The sequence below is a fragment of the Elgaria multicarinata genome, chromosome 1 (genome assembly GCF_023053635.1).
Source record: "Elgaria multicarinata webbii isolate HBS135686 ecotype San Diego chromosome 1, rElgMul1.1.pri, whole genome shotgun sequence".
Taxonomy (NCBI): domain Eukaryota; kingdom Metazoa; phylum Chordata; class Lepidosauria; order Squamata; family Anguidae; genus Elgaria; species Elgaria multicarinata.
In genome coordinates this window covers 19,215,455-19,242,733 of record NC_086171.1, presented here as the reverse complement: position 1 = coordinate 19,242,733, position 27,279 = coordinate 19,215,455, and the positions used below count along the sequence as shown (strand labels likewise).

General features: G+C 42.8%; 2 protein-coding genes across 4 annotated transcripts in view; one reads left to right on the top strand and one right to left on the bottom strand.

Moving 5' to 3' along the window:
- PALS2 (protein associated with LIN7 2, MAGUK p55 family member) overlaps positions 1–8,722 on the bottom strand; it is a 44,052-nt gene extending 35,330 nt beyond the window's left edge. Inside the window, exons 1-2 of one of the 3 annotated variants that reach the window (XM_063123981.1) lie at positions 8,627–8,722; positions 6,312–6,386 (exon numbers count right to left, since the gene is read on the bottom strand). The gene's annotated coding sequence lies outside the window, so the exon portion shown is untranslated. Of the gene's footprint in view, positions 1–6,311; positions 6,387–7,792; positions 7,817–8,070; positions 8,126–8,626 lie in introns of those variants that run through there. The other 2 variants (XM_063123989.1, XM_063123998.1) reach the window with 2 other exon arrangements.
- Positions 1–27,279, top strand: part of CDCP1 (CUB domain containing protein 1) — a 451,994-nt gene that overhangs the window by 194,830 nt on the left and 229,885 nt on the right. The gene's annotated exons all lie outside the window — the stretch shown is intronic.

The window sequence follows — 27,279 nt, the reverse complement described above, 5'->3', positions numbered from 1 at the left end:
ATAGGCCACTTCCAACTCTACTATTCTATGATTCTATGATACTGTGTGGTATCTTCACTCCTCTCCAGGCACGTAAAAAACATTTGCTGTCTGTGCCATTTGTTATGCAGGATGGGCACCCACGATAAAGATTAGGTCAATTAATTGGGAAAATGGGGGTGGATATGTCCATGTGCAGAGGATCCTACCTTAGGATAGGTTTTAGAACAAATGCCCTTCTCATCCTGTTTCATGTGCCTCAGACAGGAGGGGTGAAAACGCTGATGACAGGAAAGAAGTCATCAATTAAGGCCAGAGAGGGATGAGAAAGATGATTTCACATTATGTATAGAATAAGATTTGTTACAAGTTTATAACCAAAGTTATGCTCTCAAGAAATTGAATAAAATTGTTAACAGTGATTTCTAAAAAGAAACAAATAGTAAAGCAACAAAGCAGAGAAAGTAATAATTTCAGACTGACTAGCTGAAGTGGCAACTCAGGCTATGGCAAACCCAATGATGAAGCCAAATGTTGAGGATTTGATAAATGGCTAAGTCTAATCATGCCTTCTCAAAAATATGTCAGTGGCACTTACTTCCAAGGAAATAAGCAGGCTTAGGATTGCACTTAAGTCTCCTAGCAACAATAGCAATATGATTTAGTTCAGTGTATATGTGGGCAGGGTATCAGTCATTTAATTTCGAAGAAAACAGCACCAGAAAGAGAGAAGTAGTTAAAAGGAATTTAAAAACATATAGTTGAAGTCAAATTGCTGTAGGTAGAATGGAAGCTATTTAAATATACTATAAATGATTGAAATAGATTTGCCACAAAGCAAGAGACAAATACATGTGCCCAATCCAACTATGGAGACTCACATTTAGAAACAGATTTCCACTTATGTATCAGATACTCCAAACAAACTTGAACCCTCATCCCCATTGAAAATAATCAAGGATTTTTAAAACACACAACTTGAATTGGATCAGGACAAATGCCAAGATATGCCAGGATGGTAGAAACAGAGCCAAGGAAGATACACAAAGCAAAAAGACTTTTTTAGAAGTAATGCCCATGTCCAAGCTGATGAAAAAGAATTTAAATGCACAACAAAACAGCTAAGAAAGCATCCTAAAACCCAGAAGTAGCAGCTGTACCTGAAATACAGAGGTGTTTGGATGAGTGCAAGAGGAAAGCCATTGTGGCTTCTACACCAACCCCTGCACAAATCATTTACAGAATTACCTGTGCTGCAGCACAGGTTGATGTGGCGACTGAACCCAGCGTGACTGCTTCATACCCACCCACAACCCCTACTGCAAATCATGGATTGTAGGGTTGGTACAATGCCACTCCCTCCGCTAGCCAGGCTTGGACTACACACCAACCCATGCATTAGCTCAGGTCACAATGGGCCTGTTCAGACAACACACTAAGCCATTTTGCAGCAAATGGTTAATGAGCATGTTTAAACCATGGTTATGTAGCCAACAGGAATATTCACATGACACATTAAGCCATAATGTTTAGTTCAAAATGCTTGACCACCATGGCTTAGTGTGTTGTCTGAATAGGGTTTATGTAAACAACACATGATGGCTTCTTTTCTCTCCATGTTCATCCAAACCTGGACATAAAAAGGATTAGATGATGAAGTCAGAAAAGCAGCCCTCAAGAAGTTGAATTTAAAAATGCTATCCATCTTCACAACTGACAATATTGGACAAAAGTATCCACATCTCAATTCTTTCTGGTCAATACAACAGAAGCACTCAAATAGAAGGAATAAAAAAGGTTTTCAGAACAAAACCATGTAAAAATAAGAAATTATAGGGATCAGATTGTCAGTTAAGTTTGAAATTGCAATGCTATTAACACATCATGGAACGTTACTCTCTATCAGGCAATGCAAGGTAGCTAGCACAATACTGACTTTTCAAAGGGATCCAGGCACATAGGAGGACATCATTCAAACCTCTGACAAGCATACTGATGAAAGGCACCAAGGCTAGAATTGATAAACATATAAATGAACATGCTAAGAAAAGGAAAATCACTAACATATTTGAATTCTTTAAGGGTTTCAACAAGCACGGAATAAATTAACTCAATAGATCCAGGGTACTTCGATTTTCAGATTTTCATCAAATCCCTTCAACAAATGCTTCCAAGAATATTTGGCTGAATGCATTTTTATTACAATGCGTTTTTATTACAATCTTTAAAATTTCTCTAACATACTGGCTGGGTTTGGACATCATGATAGTCAACAGTGGGGTAATAATCAATTCAACAGCTGTTTTTCTATGGGGCCCTCCTGACACATTACAATAATCAACTGTGGTATAGATTAGGATCAGTGTTGAGTTGGCTATTCGTCTACACTGACTTGACTCACTCATCCCATCAACCATTGCTGCCTACAATCTATCCTGCCAGATGGACTAGAGCGACAGCTGCCGCTTTGACCTCTCTTGCCTTACAACTCTGCGGCTGACAAAATGATCAATGGAGGCCAAGGAAATAACCAACTCTGCACACACTGCAGAGCCACACTGGCAGTGTTGGTAATTTGCATTGGTTATTTCAGCCAAATAACCAACTGTTCATTAAAAAAAGCTCCTGTTAGACAACACATTAACCCATGGTGGGTTAAATAGCCAACCATCAACTATTTAAATCATTGTTCATTATCACGTTGAGGGATTTATTCCCTTGAAGCATGTTCTAGAAGCTTTGTGCAGTTACTTTGCTTAAAATACATATATCCTTTCTCACACTTTTCCTGGGCTGTTCTTTACATACGGAGAACTTTATAATCACTCAAACGTGAGCTCCCATTAGACACTGCTGAGTGTGGAAAAAAATTATAAAGGGGGGAGGGGAAGTGACCAAGAGCCCAACAGCATGCACATACCAAAGGTTTTCCAACATTTCCCCTTCCCACACCAAAAACTGTTCCTGAAAGTTGGAGCCTCCGCAAAAGGACTAAACACAGTGGAAGGGGGAAAACTGGTAACCCCCTCCTCCCTTGTGCAGAAATAGTTTCCTCTCATTAATGGGTTTAGTTGGCCCCTCAGAATTGGGGAGGGGGGAATCATCAAACAACTGCAAAGCAAACAAGTGTGTCCTAAGTGTGGAAAAATATATATTTAGGACACTATCCCATGCTGGCTGGGGAAAGCTGGGAGTTGTAGAATTTGTTTGTCTAAACATACATAGGATTATGCTCTCAAGTAAAGCAAAGGTCATCGCCCCTGCTTCTAGTGGCAGTCTCAGTTTCATCATGCTCTTCAATCAATTTCTGCTCCTAGTAATCAAGACTTCCTGTAGAACAACTCAACAAGTTTGATTCTCCTGGAAATGTGTTTTGACAAAACTTTCCTTTGATTTAGTTGTGATACCAATGACTGAATACAGTTGGTTTTCTGCACAAGCTGTAATTGCCAGCCCTTACATCAAAGGCTCTCTTGGAGAAATAGTTCCTTCCTACTGTTTGATGCATTAATTCCTGGAAACTGAATATCACAGAACTAGCATTTATCTGAAATTTGTATGTATATCAGACCCAGGTATATCTAATTATTATATATCCTATCTATCAGCTTTCACCAACCTGATGCCCTTCAGAAGTTTTAGAATTCAACTCCCATCAACCCCTGCCAGTGTGGCCTGATTTTATATATACAGGTCCTAAGTAGGTTGGTTACCTGCTTTGTCTTAAATAATCTGGAACTAGACTGAATGGATGAACATATGGATTGCCTTACATTATCCAGATCTGGACTCACTGAACACTTGTAAAGAGGGCTGTGCATGATTCAGCCTTGGCCTTGGAATTCCAACACTGAATCATGCACAGCCCTAAATGCAGGCATCCTCAGTCACCAGTACTTGATTAATCCTGATACTATAACCTAGCCTTCCCAAATGTGGCACTCTCCAAAAGTGCTGGGCTACAACTCCCATCAGCCCCAGGGATGATGGGAGCTGCTGTCCAGCACATCTGGGGAGTGCAGGTTGGGGAAAGCTGCTGTAACCTAATAGTGCCTGTCTGCAGTAGGTTAGAAGGGAAACTGCTTTAAAGGCCATGGAATTCCCAAGGCCAAGTAACAGCATCTATAAGGGGATACTGAGTTACAGTAATTGTTAGTTTACAACCTCTCCTATTATAAGCTTAGGTATCATTACAAAGTTTTGTTACAAAGTGAATGATGGCAGGTAGTGTAACATGGGAGGAGAGTAACACACTCCAGACCATGAGTACAGCTACCTCACCAAGACTCCCGATCTGCAACACTATATTAACATAAAACTAGTTTATTGAAACGAAACAAAAAGACCCTGGTAAGTTCACAAACATGGCATGAAGGAAACAGCCATCTTCTTATTACTGTGCAGGTCAACTGGGTATTCATGATCTTTTTTCCTTATCTAGAACTGACGATTAACGTGTCCCCAAATCTTAATCTAAAGTTATGCTCCTAAGCACATATATCCAAAGTACTATTGAAACTTAAGAGAACTATTTCAAGCAAATTTGTTTAAAATTGATACAAACACTTTTATGAAAGGTTTTGAAAAACCCAGTTTTATTAGGTTGTATCCAGATTTAAGCACATGTAACTAAGCTTGCACAAACAGATCTCCCCACTCCTTCCTCATAGTAGTACCTCCAGACCCAAAAAAATTTACACCTAGGGTTGGGGAGCCCTACTCACGGATAATGCCACAGTCTCATTTTCAGGGTATTTTCCTTCCTCCCCACCACCACCACACAACAGCCTACCCCATTTAGCAAGGCCCCATCATTCTCTATTTATTATATCCAGTAAACTGGAAGGGTTCTGTGGTGTGGAGGGTTTGGGGAAGTCTGTTTCTACTAGCCCAGCTGCACATGAATAAAACTGGAAATAAACCATTATATCTATTATATCTGCACATGAATAAATCTGGAGACAAACTATTAATCCGAATGTAATGTTTCCAAGACATTATGGTGACTTATCTACTATAGCATTCAGAGATATAGGCCTCTATGTTACCATGTCTACAACAAAACACATACATCTGTTAGAATAACGTCTTTAAAAGGATGTTGTATGGTTTAAAACTGAATCAGAGGGCCACACAGATCACACTATTGACCTGTACATTAGAAATAGAGACAACACTGGCAAAAATATTGTACGCAATTGTGTATTACATGCAGTGTCAATGTATAGTTCTATATACCATCTACAGAGGCACTAGCCTTTACTAACATCCATTTTCATAAGTAGCATATTGCACTATGGCTGTAATAACTGAATTCCCTGTTTAAGTTTAAGACGCAAGCACTAATATAAGGAACAAATTCTGGGAAAAGAAATATGATCTACATAACATTTCAGTTTCCACTGCAACACCTAATCATTACATAAGTCATTCACCAATATACTACCTCTCAGTTCACAGCATTGTTTAGAACTGTTCTTACCTTTGGGATTCTGCTATTCCTTTTTCTCAAAGCCCTAAATTACAGATTACAAAGTCCCCTTCACATACTACTCATGTGAAGGGGCAGCATGGATAGAAATTTGGATCCCCCTGGCACCAACTAGCTATAAGTGTGGCTGTCTAAGGTGGGAAAACCTATGCAGGTTCCACAAACTGGGAAAACCTATACACATAGAGCCATAGGCTTCCTCTGCTCAGACAACCATGATAATTTCTGGATAGTAGAGAAGGAGAGGGGACAGGGTGAGCTACGTATCACCAGAGGTTCCGTCCCAAACACCCTTTCTCCCTGCCTACTCCTTCATATGCCAGGAACATAGCATCATATGTAAATGGATCACACTTTCCAAGACATACAGACACTAAACAAGAGAAGTCTGAGATCTAATATCTATGTATCCACAGGCCCACTGCATAATTCAAATTCCATATTCGCCATCTGCAACTTTTTTCCTTCCATATATAATCTTCATTTGTCCTTTTTGTAGCAATCAACAGCTGCATACTAATAATGTACTGGGAACCACAAGTTATTCTGATAAGTAATTTAAATCTTATCCAAATGTAACTGAGCATACAATGAACTCTAGATATCACTGCGAAGAGAATTCTTATCCCTGTACAGAGCACTTATGAATGAAACTGACCACTTCTCTAGATAGCAGTACTCATCATGACATTGAGGGGGAAAAATACTTCTTATTCTCATAAGGCTTTGTTACAGGGAATAATTTCCAATAAGCTCTTAAATAAGGTTAAAAAGTAGTGTTAAAATACTTGTACAAATGCATATCTAACACTAAAATCCATTTGCAAAACTTCCAACACACCTGCTTACACACGTCTTCATCTGGATATTAGGCTAACACGTGAGACATCATTTTTTTCTTCCACACAGCCATTCCCTTTAATGAAAGGGAACAGGAAATTAATTAATACATGAGATAAATTTATTGCCATAGACTGCTGCTTCATTTAGAAGAAACTCTACTGTACAAATTTTACAACAGCTATGCAGACACATCATAAGGATTTTTTGGTCATATAGAATTTGTCCAAATATGGCATCAGAACAGATAGAACAAAGTCACTGCTTCAGAGTTCTATCAATCTCCATGTTAAGTTATTACTGAAAGCATAGTCAAAACAACAATCCCAGTGGAAAATCTCCAGACATGATAATGACCAAGATGCAGATGAGTTGATATTCAGTAAGATAGCTTTATATCAATACAAAGCACAGTTATTAAAGGGAACATTTAACAAAATAAACTAAAATATATATCCCAAAATGATTTCCATTATCATTCAAGGCACAAGGCCCTGCTGCTGTAAACATCTTGCATAAATTGATAAATTTAATTTGCCCATGAGATGTAAACAAATTAAAGATTGAACATTGTAGAGTTTTGCCAGTTTATACGCAGAGTTCAAGATTGCTAGAATGTATGAATTTACAGCCAATGCCTCCCAACTATGTCAATACTTGCTTCCAAATGAAACTTATTCTTTATGGTAGTTTCATGCAGAAACACTGGCTAACCATTTAAAACACTTATACACACAAGATAGAAGCCATCAACCATAATAGGATTATGACAGTCATTCACCCAAGTGGTGTCTCAAACACAATGTATCAGAATTTGCTCAAAAATTCCTCTAGCCCAAAGGTTTATTTATAGCTACTCTGCCTCTTTTCAGTTCCTTGTGGCCCCTCCTTTTCCCAAAGCCAAATAAAATGAAGTTTAATAGGTAGATATAATCCTGGGCTCTGTGCAGCAAAATCGGTGAGACGCTCTGCAGCAGCAGTCATCTAGATCCCTGCACCTAGCTCAGAAAGGTGAGAAGAAGAAAAAGAGGACAGATTCTGCTAAAGTAAGAACTACATAACCAGATTACCACCATAAACCAAACATGATGATTTTATATTGCTTTGTCCTCAGAGCAATAATTTAAATTATGTCTGCCCCTCCTGCAGTCAGCAAGAGTCACAAGCAATTGGCTGAAAGCCAGAAAGAAGTCCTCTCCATTCAGATCTGACACAAGCTAACAATAAATGACATCCATGCAGTTTTTCATTCACATTTTCTATTTAAGTAAACTATTCGGATTGTTCTGGGGTGAGAGGTACCAAGGCATTTCTGGGAGTTTGAATCCAAAAATAAAAAGGCATGCTCTACAGTTTCGTAACGACAAATGTTAATTCACCAGGGGTGTGGGGGTGGTAGGGTAGGGGGGAAGCATGACGCCAAAAGGACCGGCTGATTTTCCCTTTCCCTGATAGAAACACCCCCGGACACAGAACTACTACCGTAGGGGAAGGCGCAGCAGCACGTTTTCTCTTGCATCTGGCAGATTGCAACATTTACCTCCCGTCTCCCCCAGCCAATATCCCTTCCCGCGGCCAATCCATGCGCTTGTCCTGCCTCCCGCCCCGCTAGCTCCAAACCCAGTGAGGTGACAGCAGCAGCACCACCACCGTGGCAATTACAACCCACCCACCTCTTCGATCAGCCCCGCCACCCTCTTCCCCCTCCCCCAGCCCAATGCGGATTGCGGCCACTGGCAAAAGAAAAAGAACAAACAAACCGAGCCAGCCGGAGACGTGCCTTTCATCCGAGAAAAGGAAGAAGCGAACGATCTGGGGCGGGGGGGGTGGGTGGGTGGAGAGACCGCGCAATAATCCTCGAGGGAAAGGGGGGAGGAGAGAGATTTGTCCCGCCCGCCCCTAGGATTTGCGAGAGGAGGCGGGGTGAGAGGGAGGGGGCAGGATAATCCCGCAGAGGGCGGGCAGATAATCCAGGGCGGGAGGAGAAGATTATCTCCTTTCCCCTCCACAAGTATTTTCTCTTCCACAGGCGATAATCCAGGGGCAGCAAAAGGGGGCTGGCTAAGGAGTTTGGAGCAGAAACCAGGGAGGGAGAGAGGGAGGGGAGACAGGAAGGCAGCGCAGGCTAAATCCCCCATTTCTGAGTGGGCACAAGCCGCCGCCGCCGCCGCCTCCCGGAAGATACCTGCGTGAGCCCCTCAGTCCCCAGCACCAGAGGCCGCCCCTCGGTTGGCCCGCGCGACACACGGGAAGCCGCCAGTCACCGGGCAGCCTCCACCCTGGGAAACCGAAAACCAGCCCCCGTCCCACACGAACCTCCCTTCTTTCTTTCTCCTCCTCCTCGGGGCCAGCGAGGCTCCAAACTCTGTTGCACACAAGGCGGGCGAGTGAGCAACAGGACCTTCTGCCCGCCCCCGCGAAGAAACGCAGGCGCACGCTGGCTCCCGAAAGCCCCTCACGCCGGAGCAACGAGGTTGGGGCAGTTACCCGCGAGGCGGTCGTCGGTTGGCTGGCTGGCTGGCCGGCCGGCCTCGTCTGCCCTCCGCTCGCTCAGTCGCACGCACACACGCACGCACAACCGCCTGCCGCTTTCTCCTCAGTGGGCGCCGCTGTGCCTCAGCCCCATCTAAAGATCTGGAAGGCTCGCAGAAGCTTCACCAAGCCGCCGCTAGCAGCAGCAGCAGCAGCAGCGCGCGCTGAGCGCTCGCGCTCGCGAGGCGCACACGGCGGGGAATCGAGAACACGCCGGCGCCGCTCTTGCGCCTTTTGCGCGCGCGATTATTACTACTAGGCTGCTCTAAGAGCAGGACGCGCACGAGCGCCACAGCTTTTCCCCGGTCGGTCTGGTTGGTTGGTTGGTTGGCGGGCGCGCGCGGGGAGATTGGGAAACTCCTCCTCTTTTCTGTGAAGCCCCCGCCCTTTTAACTCTTTCTTTCCGGAATGAGCTGGGTGTGTTGTAATTGCCATCGCTTCACTCGCTTGGGAACTGCGGTTTCGCCATTCGTTCTGATGCGAAGAAGAAGGGAGGAAGATACGTGCGCCTTCCTTGTGGGTCCAGGAGGTTCTGTTCATTTGTCTGGTGTGTAACGACAAGGACAAAAAAAAAAAAATTAAAAAATGTCCCCAACCCCATACCGGCAGCCAAGCTCATCCACGTGTGCTGCTTAGGGGTGTGTGTGTGTGTGTGTGAACGCCCCCCTCCAGCTAGTATGACAAATGGAATGATAGGAATTGTGAGAGCTTCGGCTATTGGGCGGTATAAAAATGTAATAAATAAATAAAAATTGTGATCCAACATCGGCAGGGCCACAGGTTCCTCCACTCCTGTCTTGGAGGGGTGGTGGATGGGCTGAGACATTTAGACTGCAATTCTATACTCACATGCCGGGAGTTCAGCAACTTTTACTTCTGAGTACGTGTGAATAACATTGTACTGTCAGCCTGATTGAGGAAGCAACTCTGAACACGGTAGAGCTCCTACTAGTGACTGAGCATACAGGGAATTAAGTTGTAAACTTACCTTTTTTATACTTATCTTGGGGCGGTGGGGGGGGGGGTAATTCGAAATTCGTCAGGATGTCAACTGACTTTTCTTCTTTCTCCTGACTGAAGTGAGAGTTCCCCGTTGTTGGTCTTAAGGTAATTTTTTTATACCCACGGGCCACATATAATTAGCCATAAGCTATATATGTTTCAGCAGAGATAACCTGCAGTGGATTGTCACCCGTTCATAATTTGTCTGGATTGACATTGCAAGAGTTCTGTGTTCAGTACAGAACAAGTGGACAGTTTATTCATTTTTTAAAAAAAGAATGATGATGATGATAGTACCATCCATGTACATAGCTCTTAAAGAACAGGTATTACAGATCCCTACACCAATCTAAACATGGGGAAACCATGGAGAAAGGGGGAAATGAAGGCATAGGCAAGCAAGGGAAGAATATGCCATTGCTTCAATTACACACACTTTGAATTAGTTACAATAAGGTATAGGGACTAAGAGGATGATTGAAAGGCTTCCTGAAAAAGGTGAGGTTTCAGGTGGGACTTTTAAGGAAATATGATCTTATAACATATATATGGGGGTGGGGGGACTGCAGACTTTCTCACAACTGATGAATGACACACCTAAACCTTAGTTTCCTAGGTTTGTAGATCCAGAAGAATTTCCATGACTTAGACTAGGACTACTACTGGTGTCCTTCCAGATGTTGTTGAACTTCCACTTCCATCAGCCTAAGCCAGCATGGCCAATGGTCAGGAATGATGGGAGTAGTAGTTCAACATCTGGACGGCTGTAGATTCCTCCTCACCTCTGGGCTATGGAAATTATGGTAGAAGTAGGAAAGGGCACTGTTCTTACCACAAGGAGTGAACAATAAGGAGGAAGAAGCCTTCTTTTGAAGATTTCAATATAGGAACAGGAAGATTTCATTTCCTGTCCCTGCATCTATAGGCCGGCACCAACATGTTGTCTGACTACCTCCAGTCATAATGCATTTTGCTCCCCTTTTCTCTTGCTCACAGAAATATACACACCATGCCTATGGGCTGCTAACCGCAGATTGACACATCTATTAATGGATGAACAGGTGTAGCCTGTGGTGAAGGATTGCACCAGTCCTTTTTGTACCGTGTGTGTGTGCACGCGCGCATAACTCATCCTCACCATAACTCTGTAGAGAAATAGTTAAGCATGTAGGGGGAAATTTGATGAAGACAATCTACAAGCTTTTGTGCCATGAGCCTTAGGAGAATCACCCTAGTTTAAAGAAAGGAGGCAGCTTCCTAACCCTATGCATGGTTATTCAGAAAGTCCTACTGGTTTCAGTGGTATTTATTCCCAAGTAAGTTTGCATAGGATTGTAGTTCAAGGTTCATGTGGGAAACAGAACGGTAGGGTGCCCACGGTGTACTATGCAAAACAACTAGCTTATGAATGACCTGTATGTATGCATAGTTAAACTATGGAATTTGCTACCACAAGATGTAGTGATGGCCACTAATTTGGATGGCTTTAAGAGGGGATTAGACAAATTCATGGCCCACAAAAATGGCTACTAGTATCAATAGCTAGATACTACCCCCAGTATCAGAGCCAGTATACCTATATATGCTTGTTGCTGGGAAATTTGGTGCTATTGTGCTAAGGTGCTATTGTGCTAATGTCCTTCTTTTGGGCTTCCCACGGGCAGCTGGTTGGCCACTGTGAGAAGAGAATGCTGGACTAGTTGGACTCTTGGTCTGATTCAGCAGGGCTCTTATGTTCTTATGTATTTATTAATAGAAATATTGACACATGACTACTGTAGTCACGAGAATCTCTTTGATGTCCTAGTTATGGTTCACCTGACTTTATAAGCAATCTACATGGCTGCTTGGCATGGCAGTGTTTCGAATAAAACCACATGCGGTGCAAGAGGTGAGCCCTACCATCCCTTCTGAAATTACAAGGGATCCTGGTGCCCATCTCTCAGATGATGTAGCACAGTTACTGAGGTTAAGAAAATACCTTGAACCGACACTGGTCCTACCCATCCTGTTCAGCTGGTGCATTCTTGTGTGTGTGTTGAAAAGGCTGCCTGGATGCTGATGTTGAGACTTGTGGATGGTAATGAATCATGCATACCAACTTCAACTCATATTTCCTGTGACTAGGTGCTCGTTAGAGATTGGTGAGTGAATATCTGAGAAAATATGCTTCCATCTAGGTGCTTTTCCATACCTCAGCCTAACTTCTCAGTCTCCCATTGGCAGTGCCCAAATTAGTAGAGGACACACCTATTGGGTAAAATCAATACAGGGAGTCAGTGTGTTGTAAAGGTTAGATTGCTGAACTGGGACTTGGCAGATCTGGGTTCTAGCCCCCACTTGGCAATGAAGTTCACTGGGTGACTTTAGGCCAGGCACTGACACTCAGCCTAATTTACCTCACAGGGTTGTTGGGAGGAAAAAACCAGAGGATCACATATGCCACCTTGGGATCCTTGAAGAAAAGGTGGGATATAAATGTAATAAATACATTACAAAACTTATCCACCCACTGCAGGAGTTGCATTGGTTTCTCCTAGTTCTGCCCCATGTGCCCTCAAGGGAAAGCAAATCTTGAATGTTTGTCCAGCAGTGGCAACAGGTAAAGCGAAATGCCAGGTCTTTGCCAACAGATGTGGGTGTGCTGCCTTCCACTGTCTTGACTGGTGCATGATGGGAGCTCAGCTCCATTTGAGGGGTTACATTTGGCAGCATACAAGAATAACTAAGCATGTATATGTACCGTGGCACATAATTTATGCTGACACTAAAAGCATTATTGATACACTGTACCGGAGAAGATGGCCAATGGTAGGTACCAAGGAAATTATTCAAGCAGGAGAGAGGACCTAACCAGATAGATAATAAATCATTATTGCATAGTACCTATATTTTAGCAAACAATTTGATCCACCAAAAGAAAATCTAAACTGTTAAGTCATAAAAATAAAACCAGATAAGGTTTAATATTTCTCTCGCCATGCCAAAACTGAACTGTCATTGGCTTCCATATGACAGCATTTAAGAACACATATACACTTGGAAATGAGCTATATTAAGAAAACAAGAACATATGGGGCTCACTCTACCCAAATGTAAGCTGCTTTAACAATTCCCATTAACAGCAGATATAAAACTTACATGTTCTCCTGCCGAAATCTATGGGGCTTAAATGAGTTTAACTTTAGCTAAGGCTGGTGTCAGGAGTTGGCTTGGTTGGGCAGCTGCTGAAGGTCCAGGAGTTCAAAAGGGCCCATACCAACCTCATTGGATCCCACAGAGAACAAACAAGCTTCTCTGCTGCAGCAGGTGGTAGTGCTTTTTGGAAGGAGCTGAGCTGCTCAGCTCCCATCTGTGGTGGCCACCTGCCATATTAGTTTACTCAAAATGTAACCCAACGTCTGTGTTGAATCAGGCATTGCACTGGGGAAATCTAACATGACCAATGGTCGCTGTGGGTCAGAGCTGAGCGTTGGTTCGGCTCCCAATCAAAAACACCACTTTTGCCACCTGCCCAGGAAAATGCTTCCAGTTGGGTGGAGTCCAGTCCAGAATGAGGGTCGTGTCTCAATGACTGACCAGCAGTGACAGAGAGCAACTTGGTGCTGTGACAAAAATTTGGCTGCTCTGGGCTGGAGGGAACTCGGAAGTTTGGTGGAGCAGAAAAGGGCATCAGTAGTGCCATGCTCAAGTGCCTACTGACATCTGATGTTACAGTACTTACTCATGGTAACTTTCACATTGCAGTCAAAGAGGATGCTACATAATTCCTGGCTGGAATACTGAAAGAGGGGAATCAGAGCATATATTTATAGCCCATCTTTCTTCCATAGAACTCAAAGCGGCAAGTATGAAGACCAAGCAAAGATGGCTGCGGTCCTGTTGCCAGGACTGGAGCCTCCTTGCTTGGAGAGTTCTCAAGAACAACTTTTTAAAAACAGCTTGTTAGGTGCTTTCCCAGAAAACATCATCTGGGTTGTTATCAGGGGTGGGGGGTGAGGCTCAGCCAATCCCTCAAGTTTGGGGCTAATTGGCAAAGATGGTGCTGACAGCCTTCAGTTGTGAGAAAAGCGGCCTGGTGGGAAAGGCTCCTTCCCGAGGGGAGGAGGCTGGAGAGAATGCTATGGATTGGCCTATGTTGGTCAAGGTAACTGTTGGCCCAAAAGGGTTAAACGAGTTAGTAACTGGGAGTGGCCCATCTTCCCTGGAACTAAACTTAAGTGGATGTGGGGAGATCCCTTTCAAGTAAGGATAGAACTTGGGCTGTAGTTAGGATTTCTTGTGTTAATTCCTGGCTGCTCCAGGGAACTGCTTTGTCGCCTTCGGGCATGATTTACAGTGGTTAATTGTTTTAGTGCTGCTATCTACCTCATTCCTTTTCCTCACTCCCCCCCTCCCCTTCCTTCCCTTGTCTGTGTTTTTAACTGTATGTTTGACTGGAGCCTTACATGACTAGTATTAGAGTTTTAATAAACTGCTTCAGTCCTTATTCTGTTGTGTTGTTATTCTCCCAGAGGCTGGCTTCTGCCATCTTGGCATAGGATGAGGGAATTGGGTCTCTGGGTAACCGGACTGTTGATCCAGAGCCCATCTTGCATGGAGGGCAGCTGGACCCTGATCTTCCTTCACAGCAGACATAGGGCCCCTACCTTCCGGACTCCGACTCTAGGATGGCCAAGTGTTCTACTTTACCGAAGAGAGTCCTCAATTTTTGGTGAGCTGGCAGAGGGCTTTCCTCTATTTAAAGGTGTCCTCTATTTGATGAGGCAACTAGTCCAAGTCTGAGTTAACATCAAAGAACTATAAATAGGGCAAGCAGGGGAGAAGCCTTGAAGTTGCCCATCAACACTTAGCACATGGACAGCAGATTGAGAAGCCACACAGGTCCCAGTAGTCCATTTTGTCCACTATGGTGAGATATACCGTATTTCTACTTAAATTATTTAACATTATCTTTTCCAAATTTGCACCCATACTTAGCCATTTGCAAATGTTAGGCAAATTGGTGTCCTCTTTTTCAGGATGCATTTCCTCATTTTGGCAATGTGTAAGTGGCTACCCTCTACTAGACCAAGATTTGCCTGGGACCATGCTCACATACTAGTACAAAATATTTTGGACCAAGCTGATAAGGACACCAGAGACTGGGATAAAGATGCAGTGATTTAGTTTTTCAAACTCTTTAAACAAGGTTAAGAGTTTCCTCTGCTCCCCGGCATTTGACGGTATATGATAAGGTTTTAAGTGGTCCTGGGATATTTATTTATTTATTACATTTTAGATTGCCCAATAGCCAAGGCTCTCTGGACAGTTCGCAATTAAAGCCATAAAGTACAACAGTTCAAAATGTAATATAAAGCTTTAAAAGTTTAAAAATACCACCTGAAACCAAAATAAACCCAGGAAAGCCTGTGTGAAAAGATGTGTTTTCAGTTGGGCTGTGCTCCGCTGCACTTCGCTTCGTAGAAACGATATCGGAGCGGCCTGATTCGCCTGCACCAAAGGCGGAGATGGATCGGGTTGGGGCAAGGTGAACAATTGTGAAGCGGGTCACCCATTTGCAGAGCGATCCACTTAGTCGCAAGGCTCCACCCGCCATTTTGGAACTTTTTTCACATAGGATTGCATTGGGTGAAAGAATGCCTATAACTTCTTTGTTTTTAAAGCTACATCTCTGAAACATACTGTGCTTAGATAGTGATAATTGGGGGTCATTTGTGTTGATTTTCAGGATTTTTCATTGTGCGGTTTGCTTAATATTAATTTTTATAGAATGGGTAAAGCGGGAGTGTGTGAACTGTGACGGAGGGGTGTGGGGGGTGCATCTTGAAAAACCAACACATAATAGCACTTTGAAATGAGTGCATGGCATGAAAGAAATTATGTTTTTAGAAGTATTGCGACCCAAGAGTGGCAATGCAAGGTCTGTACGCTCACCCCATTTATCTTGAAGTTCCCTGTGTTTATTTTTGACAAGGTTACCTGAGAGGAAGATTCTGATTTAGGTTTAACTTTAAATATTCCCCAAAAATCAGGGCATGCTCGGATTCCTTCAAAATGGGCATATATCTGGATACATTTATAAACTCTCATGGTGCCCATTTTGATGTTTCTAACTTTAAAAGTGATGGAGATGTATGTACTTTTGTTAATTGGGGTTAGGGTTGAGGGTTAAAATTTTCACAATTCCCCAAAAATCAGGGCATGCTCAGATTTCCCCCAAAATGGGCAATAATAAGGATCTAGGTGGAAGCTGTAATGGTGCCCAGTTAGAAGTCTGTATCTGGAAAAATGACAGAGATCACTGGATTTCTGAAAATGGGATTTTTAAAATATTAACCAAAAATCAGGTCATGCTCAGATTTCCTTCAAAATGGGCATGTATCTGGATACACTTATAAGCTCTCATGGTGCCCATTTTGAAAACTAAAAAAGTTATAGGTGTTTGACATTTTCAATGCAAGTCTATGGGGGGAAACACAGAGCTCCGATCCAGAGCCCTGCCGTGGAGTGGAGCGGACCATAGGCGGATTGGGCAAAAGCGGAGCAGACCAGATCCAAAAGTTGCGGTTCGGGATCCAGAGCAGATCGGGAGGTCTGTGCACAACCCTAGTTTTCAAGAGGTCTTTAAAGGATGTTACATTTTTATTGCTGGTTGTTTAAAATTTGTTTTGTATGTAAATGGTTTTTCTATTATGTTTTTCTTTTGTATTTTTAAGTTTTAATCTTTTATTAACTACCCAGAGAGCTTTGGCTATTGGATGGTATAGAAACGAAATGAAATAAATCTCCCCCTCCCTGCTGTTTCCCCCCCTTTTTTCTTTCCTAAGAGGTCATTTCAGAGAAATTACATGGGTGTTCCTAGTTACAACTAACATCTAAATCTGAATTAAAGTGTCTGAAGCGTAAGTCACTTTTACCAGTCAGCAGCCAAATGAAATATCTCGACACCAGACATAATTGTTGTGGTTAGGTTTTTACCCACAGAAGGAAAAGGACTCTAAAGAGTTAAAAAGATGTCCTTGGCCAGATTGTCTCTGCCAGGAGAAGTCCAGTATGAAGCAGATTCTTCCCTGGCCTACGTGCGGTACGAGATGTACAAGATGAAGAGACTATTGGTTAATTGGGCCAAGGAGAAAAGTGTATTTAAGAAGTCCATGTTGTATGGCTTCTTACTGCTGGTTCTTACTGCTGGAACTTACTGCTGGAACTTACTGCTGGAACTTACTGCTGGAACTTACTGCTGATGTTATACTGCTACGTTGTTGCTGTACTGTGAAAGGACTGTATATATGACCATTTATTCTGTAAGTAATTTATTTAGTGTCAGTAAAGCTTCTTACTGACCAAAGACCGTGAGTGCTTCTTTTGTTCCTAAATTCAAGCTGAAACCATTTCCAGACTCTACGCTGCTGCTATTTCGCACTCTGCTATATTTTTGGGTAAGCAATTACCCCGATAGGTTATGGGCCCAGAGAAAGTCTGGAAGGCATAATTTTTGGTTGCTGGAAAGCTTGAGAGCAAAGGAACGCTGGAGGGAAAGACGGAGTCTAGCTCAGGCAGTTCATCGAGCTCAGACGGGTCTGTATCCAGTGTGAGTCGCGCTCCAGCCCAGCCGGTGAGGATGGCCCAGGTTCAGATGGCATCCAGTATTCCGGTGGAACGGCTGAATGAGAGAAATTACTTAACGTGGTCATTCAAGATGGAAATGTTTTTGAAGCGGGACAGATGTTGGAACGTCGTGAGTGTCCCGAGGCCGGTTGGTCAGACTGCTCAAGAAGCACAAGTGTGGGAAGAGCAGAATGAAAGGGCCAAAGCAAACATTGTCTTGAGTATGGAGGACTCGCAAATTGTCCATATCAACAGAGATGAGACGGCAAGAGACAGCTGGAATGCGCTGAGACAGATTTATGTGCGTGCGTCGGCAAGCACACGGCTGAGCCTCACCAGAGAGCTGTATCGGTTAAAGTTGGAGGAGGCTGGAAGTTTGGCAAATCATCTCCAACAGGTGAGATCTCTATTTGTCCAGTTGCAGGAGGTCGGAATCGTTTTTACGGAAGAGCATAAGTGCTACCTGATTTTGGGGTCGTTGCCTCAAAGCTGGGACATTCTGACAACCAGTCTGGAAAGTATGAAGACTGATGAACTCACTCTTCATTATTTGACGGGTCGTTTGCTCCAAGAAGAGAAACGGCGTCTTTCCAGGAAGGAGGAAAACTGCCAGGAAAGGGTTAAGCAGTCAGCCCTTGGCAGCAGAGAAAGAATGCAGAGAGATAAGTGTTTCCAAGACAACAGTGTGGAGAGAACCGCAGTTGCAATAAGAAAGTGTTATTTTTGCAAACAGCCGGGTCATATCAAACGCTTCTGTAAAAAGAGGAAGAAGGGAGTTACACAGGCTGAAGAGGAGAAGGAATGCTCGAATGCATTTGTTTCAGCCACAGTGAGGTGTAACGAGGCCCAAGAGGTTTGGCTGATTGATTCTGCGTCGTCCAGAACAATTTCTAATAATCCAGAGGCGTTTCGGAAGTTGGAACCAAGCAAGGTGAAGTCAATCACGCTTGCAGATGGACGAACGTCGAGGGTGGAAGGAATTGGCTGTTGCTACGTTCCATGTCTGCAAAAGGAGTGTGAACAGGTTCTGTATGTTCCAGATTTAGATTTTTGTCTCCTTTCTGTTAGTGCTCTAACGTCTGAAGGATACGTTGTTACGTTTCAGAAGGATGAGTGCCAAGTGATTAAGGATGGACAAAATGTGGCACTGGGACATGTTAAAAATGGACTGTTTTACATGGGTGCAGGTAAAGAAAGGGTGGCACAAACTGGTAACGTGCCAGACCATAAAAATTGTGTTCATGAGTTGCACAGGCGTTTAGGTCATGCAAGTTTTAAAGTGTTAAGTCACATGCCTCAAATGTGTACAGGGTTAAGCTTGCGAAACTGTAAAAATTTCTTGGATTGTTCAATCTGTCATCAGACCAAATCCCGGGTGCAGAACATCTGCAGGAAAAGTGACAGGGTGTCACAAAAGCCTTTTGAATTGGTGTTTATTGACTTGGTAGGGCCATTCACGCCTACACAAGGGGGATCCAGTTACGTGCTTGTAATTCTGGATGATTACACACGCTTTAGTTGGTGTTATTTACTGAAGCGAAAATCAGAAGCTTTTGAAACTTTTAGGGATTGGAAAACTTGGGCGGAAAAGTTCTTTAACAAGCCCATTATTTCTGTGCAGTCGGACCGTGGGGGTGAGTTTGTTTCTGGAAGGTTCTGTGAGTGGTTTAGGAAAACAGGAATCACACACAGGTTAATAGATCCCCAAACTCCTTTTCAAAATGGGTCAATTGAGAGAAGAATTGGAGTACTTCAAATGAAGAAAGATTCTCTAATGGCTGATGCAAACGCTGAGCAAGATTTGTGGGGAGAAGCATTTTTAACCGCAAACTATCTGTGTAATAGAACCTGGAGCAGGGTTACAGGCAGTTCGCCTTACTGTTTACTTTTTGGTTCAAAGCCAGATTTGTCTCACTTGAGAACATGGGGGTCTTGGGCATACGTGCATATCCCAAAGTCCAAAAGATCTAAAGGTGAAACCAAGTCTGTGAAATTACGTTTTGTGGGTTATTCTGGCATGCAATCCAAATCTTGGCGTTTTTCCCTAAGTCATGGGAAGGTGGTTGTTTCTAGGTCTGCTACTTTTCAGGAGGCAGGTTGGGACAGGATTCAAGGTTCCCAAGTTCTGTTAGAAACCGTGAACAACCAGGAGAAAACAGTAACTCAGGGGTTAACTTCTCAGAGCCCTCACATCTCTGAGAAGAGTGTTTCCACTCCCAAAAGTGGAAGGGAGGAGGGAAATGAAAGGGAGGAAGAAATTGCCAGTGTACCTCGTCGTTCACAAAGAAAAAACAAAGGAATTCCACCTTTAAAGTATTCAGATGAATTCAGTGTATGTTATGTGAAGTCTGAACCTGAGAGTTACAGTGATGTGTTGAAATTGTCTGAACAAGAGCAAGAAAAGTGTTTTCAGGCAGCGAAAACTGAAAGGGGGTGTTTTCAAACACACGTGTCTGTATGCAAAGGGGCAAGCAAAAGAGTACATGATTGTGGAGCTAGTGGTTCGTCTACTGGTGGCAGGGAGTTCCCAAGACCACATTCAAGAAAACTCAGCCCAAAGCTGCAGGAAGGGTTGAAACTGAAGTCTCTGGGAAAGTTAGGTGTTACCTTGGTGTAGAGGTAGAAAAGTTTCCAAAGGAAATTACCTAAAAAGCCAGAAGCAGAAAGTTTTAAAATTGCTGAAAGTTTGCAAGTTGGAAGATTGCAAAGTAGTTCAACGCCCCAAAGCACAAAGTTTTTCAACAGTGCTTGGAAGAAGAAGAAAAGAAAAGCTTACATATAAATAAGTCTCTGGGAAATGTAACACACAGAGAAATGTACACAATGTTGGGATTGTTGTAAACATGTAAAGTTGATTTCTTACAGGTGAAATGTAATGAAATGTAAATTGTATTTTTTCTGTAGTTAAAAATGAAAGGGTGTTGTGGTTAGGTTTTTACCCACAGAAGGAAAAGGACTCTAAAGAGTTAAAAAGATGTCCTTGGCCAGATTGTCTCTGCCAGGAGAAGTCCAGTATGAAGCAGATTCTTCCCTGGCCTACGTGCGGTACGAGATGTACAAGATGAAGAGACTATTGGTTAATTGGGCCAAGGAGAAAAGTGTATTTAAGAAGTCCATGTTGTATGGCTTCTTACTGCTGGTTCTTACTGCTGGAACTTACTGCTGGAACTTACTGCTGGAACTTACTGCTGGAACTTACTGCTGATGTTATACTGCTACGTTGTTGCTGTACTGTGAAAGGACTGTATATATGACCATTTATTCTGTAAGTAATTTATTTAGTGTCAGTAAAGCTTCTTACTGACCAAAGACCGTGAGTGCTTCTTTTGTTCCTAAATTCAAGCTGAAACCATTTCCAGACTCTACGCTGCTGCTATTTCGCACTCTGCTATATTTTTGGGTAAGCAATTACCCCGATAATAATCCCCATGCAATTCCAAGGGAAGGGTTCACAAACACTCCCATTCAACAGTTCATAATGATGTGGCCATCAGAATCCCTTCCACTCTTTGGGTGTGTGAGTCACGTGCAGCTACTGCCGCATGCATCCTGGAATAGTATTTTATCCATACTGTGCCAAGGCCGGTTGCAAACATGAATTAAAGCCTGTGATTGACATTTTTGCAGGCACCCTGCCAGCATTTATGCTTCCTATGTCTCAAAATAGCAGAGCATAGAAGTCAGGCTCTTCTTTTCAGAGTCAGGCATTAAAATCCTGCTACTTTGGCTTGATTTTATTACTCTTGTACTAAGTCCTGGGAAATATGATTTTCAGTATTTTGCAAATGTTCTTTGTTGTGTTGGAAGAATTCACAGATGTGTTCACAGCTGAAAGCGACACCAGGACAGACCAGCCCTGCAACCCATTTTGTTAATTGAATGGATATTAAAGTAATATTACAGTAGAAGGAACATATAAGCATTTGCAGAATGCATTCCCCTTCCACTACCATGGAACTAGAGTGTAAGGCAGGCCGGCATGCTTTGTGACTCACCCACTCCTAGGCAACCTATCAGCCATATATGGCAGCTTGGTCAACAACGTTCGGTTTTTGCTGCCTGAACGGGACTGCAAAAATGGATTGGGTGCACCAGCCTCCATAAGAAGAGCCCTGCTGGATCAGAACAAGGGTCCATCTAGTCCAGCAGTCTGTTCATACAATGGCCAACCAACTGTCGACCAGGGACCAACAAAGCAGGACATGGTGCAACAGCACTCTCCCACCCTTGTTCCCCAACAACTAGTGTACACAAGCTTACAGCCTCTGATACTGGAGGTTGCACATAGCCATAAAGGCAAGTAGCCACTGATAGCCTTCTCCTCCAGGAATTTATCCAATCCCCTTTTAAAGCCATCCAAATTGGTGGCCATCACCACATCCTGTGGTAGTGAATTCCACAGTTTAACCTTGCACTGTGTGAAGAAGTACTTCCACTAGTAGCCCAGCTCATGACTTTGATGCACAATTTTACAAGCATGATTTATTTATTTATACATTTATTATAAATACATTTATGTATACATTTATTCCTGTCATACGCATTTGCATGTGTGGATCTGAAGACAATGGCTTACACACCCTACTTCTTGAATGAGCACTGAGACTGTAAATGTCATGTAAATAAAGAAAAGTATATCGACACAATGTCAGCTGCCCTAGCTTTGCGCGTGAAGAAGAAATGTTTGTACTGTTTGCTTTAGCTGTTGAGTAGATGTGGGTATATAACCTGTGACAGTGCACTCACCTACTCTAATTTTGGTGTCCCTTTTAGCCCAGCACTATCGAGCCTCGTGTGGCGCAGAGTGGTAAAGCGGCAGTTACTGCAGCCGAAACTCTCCCCATGGCCTGAGTTTGATCCCAGCGGCAGCCGGCTCAGGTTGACTCAGCCTTCCATCCTTCCAAGGTCGGTAAAATGAGTACCCAGGGAAAGGTAACTGTGACTGGGGAAGGCAATGGCAACCCACCCCGCTACAACGTCTGCCAAGAAAACGTCAGTGAAAGCAGGCGTCCCTCTAAGAGTCAGCAATGACTCAAGTGCTTGCATGAGAGGTTCCTTTCCTTCCTTTTTTAGCCCAGCACTACAGGAAGACTAAATCTGAACCTGTACACTTGGGAATAGGGCCAGCCCAAGATATTTTGCTGCCTGCAAAGGACAAGATGGTGCTCCTTATTTCCATTTAATGAAAGTGACCAGACTGATAGGTGAAGCTGACTTCAAGACTGGTAACAGTGTCCTCCATTGAGGAAAATAGACTGGCTTAGGCTTTGCAGGGCAGGCCACATAGTATACATAATGCCAACACCTCGCTTCATCTGCCCACTTCAGTACTTGCCACCTGAAGTGGCCGCCTCACTTTGCCTAATGGTAGGACTGGGCCCTGCATTGAGACTTAGGCCATATTGAAATCTGTTTTATTTCCTCCCCAGAGAGCATTTCCATATAGGAAATTCCATTCACATGATGTTCCATTCAAACGACCTGTAGACATGTGACAATCATGTCTGCACAGGTTCTGTGCAAACCAAATTGTAGGTAGGAGCGGGAGATGCTGGGAATTCTGTTTTGTTTAAGCCTGATGGATTCCACAGTGTTTCCATTCTGGTAAGCAGCAGGCAGACATTTCCCCAGTCATGGATGGCTTTTTTAATTTTGTTTTCAATTCATTTTATCAACTGCAGAGCCACTTTTAAACTGTTGGGTGAAAATAAAAGACAACTTGTGGGGAGGTATTTAAAGTTTAAGGATTTGATTCCTTTCAAAAGAACAAAGAGGTAGAAGTTAAAAGCTGCAGGGTGAAGGTAGGAGAATATTTTCTAAAAGCCACATTTGACATAATGCCTTTAAAATGGAGGATAAAGGTCTTTAAAGAAAAAGAAAAATAGAGACTGCCAGTAGCTTTTTAGCTGGGATTCATCTATACCCATGTCAAGCAGGATTATTATTCTCATTAGAGAAAAGCCTCTATAAATCTAAAGAATTGAATTCTTTTTTAATTTAGTTTGGGGTTTTTAAAACAGAAATAGGAAGTTAACAGGGGTGTCCTATTATAAGCAGCCCAAAAGCAAAGTTCAATAATCACTCACAACAAAGTAACTAAATGATTTAAAGGGTTTGATGGTAAATGTATGTCTTGCAGAGAGATGCACAACTGACACCATCCTCGGAATTACAGGGATCTCTATGTTAACATAGTGTGTGTGTGTGTGTGTGTGTGTGTAAGAGAGAAGTCGTCTAGCGTTTTTCATTTAAATTTCAATTTAAAAATACAGAAATGCACATACTGTGATCACAAAAAATGCTACGAAGGCATGCGTATTTTGGTACACTTATGTACCTTTCACAACCTATGTAAAATGCAAATTGGTGTGTGTAAGTGTAGGAGAGAAGTCACCTAGCATTTTTCATAATGGAAATTGGGTGTGTGTGTGTGTGTGTGTGTGTGTGTGTTTAATGGAAGAGACTGGTTTGATGAAGATGGAATGAAGAGGTGACATGAGCTTTTAAAGGACACCTTTGTGGTTTGATGGGCACCTTGAGCCTCCACCCACCCATCTGTGTGTGCTTTGCTACTCAGTTGGGGCGAAATTGGCAGCCTGCAGAGGAAAAGTATGATGGTGAGTTCATTGTATGTATCATAATAGGCCAGAGCCTTTGGAAATAATAATAATAATAATAATAATAATAATAATAATAATAATAATAATAATAATTATTCTTGCCCACCTCTCCATTCTGATCAAGGCAGAGAACAACAGTAAATATAAAATACATAAAAGTGAATTAAAACATAATATACATTGTTAAAAACATCCTAAAAACATTCTAAAACATATGTGCATTTGAATAGCAGTCAGAGGGTTTATCCAATGGGTAGCTTTGGTAGAGCAAAGCTACCGCTTCCAGAAATCCTGTTTTTATCCTTTCATGAGTGTCAAATCCATTACTTTGATTATGCTTACCCAACCTGTTGTACAAGCTGTTGCACGACACATTTCACAAGCCATGTGCAAGCTGTCACATAGCTCAGTGGATTTGACATTAGTGCAAGGATAAAAATAGGGATTCCGCAAACTGTAGATATGTTGCGCTAGCGGAATGCCACTGCAGGGTACAACGTGAGACTGTGCATTCTTGGGTCTTCTCCACTTCCATACCTTGGAATGGAGATGATCTTGGTCTTTTAGAGTGTTCTAAGTATATGAGAAACAAGTTTTGAACTAGGGCTATAATGTCTTAACACTTGCTGAGTGATCCCTGTAGCGTTTCTACATGAGGAAGTCAATTTAGATAGTTCTGCTGGAGGAACTATGCTTACTTTTTCTAACTGTACCTACTTATGTTCTTTAAATGTATGTCTAAAAAACCTGCCAGCAGGCACATTATGCCACAGAAACAGTAGGCTTAATAATAAACGCCACACTCTGCACTCATATTCCATATACTTGTGATGTACAGCTGCGACGAAAGAAAAAATGGATACCCTTTTCCATCATTGGCAATGACATGGCCATGGCTGCACCTTCTGTTTCTGCTGCTCTGGAAACAGAAGGGGCTGTTATAAGGCACTCAGTGCCTTGAAAATGAGGGGCACTGTGGCATGGGGCAGCCCAGCATTTAATCAGCAGCTGTTGGCATGCAGTCCCCTGGAGTGTGATCACACCAATGAGGACATTGTACTGCTTCTGCCTGGCGGGGCTATGGTTTGGGGTGAAAGCCACAGAATAGTTGTGCACCTGTCTGAATCTAATCCATGTTACCTCATGCAAAAAAATACAGGTGTGCATTTACTCCAAGACTGCTGCCTTAGTAGTAGTGGGGGGGAGGACAAGGCTACAGAGGGAAAGGAAGGAGGCAGCAGAACACATTTCCTTGTCTGGCTGCCCTTTTCCCTCTCTTTCTTTTTGTGGACTGCCCAGAGAGCTTCGCATATTGGGTGGTGCAGAAATGCAATATATATATATATATAGAGAGAGAGAGAGAGAGAGAGAGAGAGAGAGAGAAGGAAATAAATTTGTTTTAAGAAGTTTTCTCTGCGGAGCTCCACAGAGAGACTTCAAACTAAAATTGGCGCGAATGAAGGAGGCAGCGGATTGGTGCAAAATCAGGAAATGAGCCAATCATTATCCTACTCTCAAAGCTCCGCCCACATGTCAAAATCTGACATAACTCCCCTAAAGACACACAGCCATAACGCGGTGCAAATTCGGACCCGGTCTAAAAGTCACGGTAAATCGCAAATGCAAATATGCGCATTATTGCAGTTAAAACCCAGCGCTGAGGCAAATGAACGGCTGCGTCATGTAACCTAAAACACGAATATGTGCATTTAGGTCGGGGTAAAGAAGCCATATAGACAAGGCCCGAGAAACAGGCAGCCAGTCTCCTTCCTTTCCCTTTGTAGCCTCGTCCCCACCCCCGCTCCCACTCGGTTTGTGTGTTATATTAGTCTGCGGAGCTCCGCAGATAAGATTTATAGCTTCATTAGCTTCTACTCTTTATCATCGTATATGGGATAATGCAATAATGTGCATGTGCGCATTAATAACTCACTATAAAAGTAAATAAATCAGGAAATAAATTGCTGCTGCTGCCTCAGTGTGACGCTCTTTACCTACATTCAAATCAATGAAAAATCAGGTTTTTATTTAATGATGAGCTATCCCACTGTCGTATAGATGAGGGCCGGGTGAAAGACAGGGGGAATACTACCCTGTTGATCTTCCTGGATCTCTCAGCAGCTTTTGATACCATTGATCATGGTATCTTACTGGATTGGCTCTGTGAGATGGGAGTAGGAGACACCCTGTTACAGTGGTTCCACTCCTACTTGCCGGGCCGATTCCAGACAGTGGTATTAGGGGATTCCTGTTAAGCTGTGAGGTGCCACAGGGCTCTATCCCCCATGCTGTACAACATCTAAATGAAGCTGCTGGGTGAGGTCATTAGGGGTTTGGGGGCTGGGTGTCATCAGTATGCTGATGATACTCAGTTCTACTTCTCCTTATCATCAGAGTCAGCTGGGGCTGTGAAGGTGCTGCACCAGTGCCTGGAGGCTGTAATGTGCTGGAAGAGGGCCAATAAACTGAAGCTGAATCCTGATAAGACAGAAGCTCTGTAGATTGGTGATTCCTGAGTCCGGGAATTGGGTAAGCAACCTGATCTTTCTTGAGGAATGAATGAATGAAAGAAATCTTTATTGCTAAAAGTGATAAGTCATCACAATTTGATATAATTAGAAAGAATACAAGTAAGAAGAGGAGTTAATATAAACACAATAACAATAGTGAGTTTAAAATAAAATAAAAAATAGTAAAAATACAAGAATATAAAAATGGAGAATCATATTAGCATAAGTTAAGAGCTCCCCAATGGGGTACTAGACCAACATATATAAAGAAGGACAAAAATTTATCTCCTGCTACCTCTTATAATACTTATAAATGGTTTTGATGCCTAGCTCTTAACTTACTTACTGCCAAGGCAAATTTTGCAACCAAAGCAGTGATAAATACATTATTGCCAGCCAACAAGATACATATTTGCTCAAGGGGAGGTCTGTTAGAAACGGAACAAAGAATGTAATTTATTATTATCATTATTATTATTATTATTATTATTATTATTATTATTATTTATATAGCACCATCAATGTACATGGTGCTGTACAGAGTAAAACAGTAAATAGCAAGACCCTGCCGCATAGGCTTACATTCTAATAAAACCATAATAAAACAATAAGGAGGGGAAGAGAATGCAAACAGGCACAGGGTAGGGTAAACAGGCACTGGGTAGGGAAAAACTAACAGTATAAAGTCAGAACA